The sequence below is a fragment of the Pseudorca crassidens genome, chromosome 4 (genome assembly GCF_039906515.1).
Source record: "Pseudorca crassidens isolate mPseCra1 chromosome 4, mPseCra1.hap1, whole genome shotgun sequence".
Lineage (NCBI taxonomy): Eukaryota > Metazoa > Chordata > Mammalia > Artiodactyla > Delphinidae > Pseudorca > Pseudorca crassidens.
Window position 1 is genome coordinate 78,388,788 of NC_090299.1, and position 3,720 is coordinate 78,392,507.

The 3,720-nt window shown below is 37.1% G+C and overlaps 1 pseudogene; it reads right to left on the bottom strand.

Moving 5' to 3' along the window:
- Positions 1–1,749: 1,749 nt before the first annotated feature.
- On the bottom strand, positions 1,750–2,555 carry LOC137223177 (E3 ubiquitin-protein ligase ZFP91 pseudogene; annotated as a pseudogene).
- Positions 2,556–3,720: the final 1,165 nt, after the last annotated feature.

Sequence of the window (3,720 nt, forward strand, 5' to 3'; positions counted from 1 at the left end):
TATACAGATTGCCAACAAACACATGAAAGAATGCTCAACATCATTAATCATTAGAGAAATGCAAATCAAAACTACAATGAAATAATCATCTCACACCGGTGAGAAGGGCCATCATCAAAATATCTACAGACAATAAATGCTGGAGAGGGTGTGGAGAAAAGGGAACACTCTTGCACTGTTGGTGGGAATGTAAATTGATACAGCCACTATGGGGAACAGTATGGAGGTTCCTTAAAAAACTACAAATAGAACTAACATACGACCCAGCAATCCCAGTACTGGGCATATACCCTGAGACAACCATAATTCAAAAAGAGTCATGTACCAAAATGTTCATTGCAGCTCTATTTACAATAGCCAAGACATGGAAGCAACCTAAGTGTCCATCAACAGATGAATGGATAAAGAAGATGTGGCACATATATACAATGGAATATTACTCAGCCATAAAAAGAAACGAAATTAAGTTATTTGTAGTGAGCTAATTGGACTTAGAGTCTGTCATACAGAATGAAGTAAGTCTGAAAGAGAAAAACTAATACCGTATGCTAACACATATATATGGAATCTAAGAAAGAAAAAAAAAAGGTCATCAAGAACCTAGGGGCAAGAAGAGAATAAAGACACAGACTTCCTAGAGAATGAACTTGAGGATATGGGGAGGGGGAATGGTAGACTGTGACAAAGTGGCATGGACATATATACACTACCAAACTTAAAATAGGTAGTTAGTGGGAAGCAGCCACATAGCACAGGGAGATCAGCTCGGTGCTTTGTGACCAACTAAGGCGGTGGGATAGGGAGGGTGGGAGGGAGGGAGACGCAAGAGGGAAGAGATATGGGAACATATGTATATGTATAACTGATTCACTTTGTTATAAAGCAGAAACTAACACACCATTGTAAAGCAATTATACTCCAATAAAGATGTAAATAAATAAATAAATAGTTGAGTACAAGATCTTAGACTAAAAAAAAAATATCACAAACCCTGGCAACAGTTTTATTAGTAGGAAAAAATACTTTCATTCAAACCGAAACCTGAGACAATGTAACCTATGTTTTATCTAGATGTTATAAATGTCCCTCATCTGTTTCAAAAAAAGAGAAAAGGAGGCAATTTTAATATTTGAATATTAAAAGACCTTACAAACATTTTTAATAGTATCTTTTAGAATATATCACGTCTTCATATTAGTGAACTCTGCATTTTGACCTATTCCATTTTCATCAAATTTGCCTGCTTTAATATAACAAATTTAAAACATGTTAAATTTTCCCCTCAAATTAGAGTATTGAAAAATCTGTTCCACCTGTTTTTCTTTACAATTTACAATTCCTGGTGAAAATTTAATACCTTATAGTTATCTGTGAAAAACAAATCATACAATTTAGTTTCTTTGCAAGGAATATTAAGTAAAACAACTGAAATAAAACAACTCATGCAGTGTTTGGCACAAAACATAAATTTAATAAATGCATAATATTTCTAAAGTGAAATTTATAAATAATAGATAAATTTTCCATAAAAAGTATAAAACCTTTCCACCTAATTACTGTTTCATGCTAAAATTGTTTTTCTTATTTTATATTTCAAAGTTCCTGAAATAGTCATCACAAACAATTATGCTGAAAGAAAAATAATTATTTCTCTTTAAAATGGTATATTAGGGAATTTTTGAAAATTCTCTAATTTTTTTAATTTTACTAGATTTTAAATGCTCTATTGTTTTTTTTTTTTCGGTCCTTTTTGTCTTTTAAATACAAAGTCTTAGCTGTCCCAGTGCCCAAAGTCTTCCCTTCCACTAAGGTCCAGTAGAGTCTGAATCTTCATTCAGAACCTCTGTGGTAGCAGCGAGTATATCCGAGTTCATGACCAGTCCTTCAGCACCTCCACTGCTGCCACTTCGCACAAAGATCTTCCCATCATCCATCAGGCTCACCGGTTCCTTTCCACTACAGTATGACATTGACAGCCCTTCAGCTAGCTTCTAGCAGGAGGCGCTCTCCAGAGGTGGAGTTTCCCAAGGGCTCAGGAAGAAGAGGAAGACCCTGACCATCTGCAGGTTGTGTCAGGGACTCTGGATTAGTGTCCAAGATATCTGTGCTGGTGATGAGGGTGCCTGCATTGGCAGCCAGAGCTTCAGCAATCAGCACCTCAGGGTGGGTTTTTGTTTTGTGAGCCACTATGCTGTCCTTCTCATTTTTTTTTTTGCCACAGATATTGCAAGAAAACTGGTAGAAGGACTCTGCATCATGATTCTTCATGTGCCAATTAAGGGATGCCTTTTGCCGACAAGTAAATCCACAGATCTCGCATTGTAATGGCTCCTCACCAGTGTGAATCATCCGGTGCACTGCCAGATTGTGGGAACTCTTGAAGGCCCGAGCACAGTATTCACAGATACAATCTCTTTTATCTGTATGATGTTTGGCATGTCACAGGAGTTGCTTCTTGAGGCTGAAAAGTGGCCCACAGGAGGCATGGGGACATAAGTGTTCCTTCTTCAGCAAACACTGATATTTAATGTGGTGCTGCAAATAGCTAGGTTGAGCAAGAAGGCCCAAAATTCCACCCTATATCATGCTAATCACCTCCATTTTTAAATGTGCAGAAGCCTGCAGCTTATTATTATTTTTTAACATCTTTATTATAGTTGCTTTAAAATGGCGTGTCAGTTTCTGCTTTGTAACAAAGTGAATCAGTTATACATATACATATGTCCCCATATCTCTTCCCTCTTGCATATCCTTCCCTCAAACCCTCCCTATCTCACCCCTCTAGGTGGTCACATAGCACTGAGCTGATCTCCCTGTGCTATGCGGCTGTTTCCCACTAGCTATCTATTTTACGTTTGGTACTGTATATATGTCCATGCCACTCTCTCACTTTCTCACAGCTTCACTACAAATAACTCAATTTGTACAAATAATTACAAATAACTCAATTTCGTTTCTTTTTATGGCTGAGTAATATTCCATTATATATATGTGCCACATCTTCTTTATCCATTCATCTGTTGATGGACACTTAGGCTGCTTCCACGTCCTGGCTATTATAAATAGAGCTGCAATGAACATTGTGGTACCTGACTCTTTTAGAATTATGGTTTTCTCAGGGAATATGCCCAGTAGTTGGATTGCTGGGTCATATGGTAGTTCCATTTTTAGTTTTTTAAGGAGCCTCCATACTGTTCTCCATAGTGGCTGTATCAATTTACATTCCCACTAACAGTGCAAGACGGTTCCCTTTTCTCCACACCCTCTCCAGCATTTATTGTTTCTAGATTTTTTGATGATGGCCATTCTGACTGGTGGGAGATGATATCTCATTGTAGTTTTGATTTGCATTTCTCTAATGATTAATTATGTTGAGCATTCTTTCATGTGTTTGTTGGCAATCTGTATATCTTCTTTGGAGAAATGTCTATTTAGGTCTTCTGCCCATTTTTGGATTGGGTTGTTTGTGTTTTTTTTTTTTTTGTTATTGAGCTGCATGAGCTGCTTGTAAATTTTGGAAATTAATCCTTTGTCAGTTGCTTCATTTGCAAATATTTTCTCCCATTCTGAGGGTGGTCTTTTCGTCTTGTTTATGGTCTCCTTTGCTCTGCAGAAGCTTTTAAGTTTCATTAGGTCCCATTTGTTTATTTTTATTCCCATTTCTCTAGGAGGTGGGTCAAAAAGGATCTTGCTGTGATTTCTGTCATAGAATGTACTGCC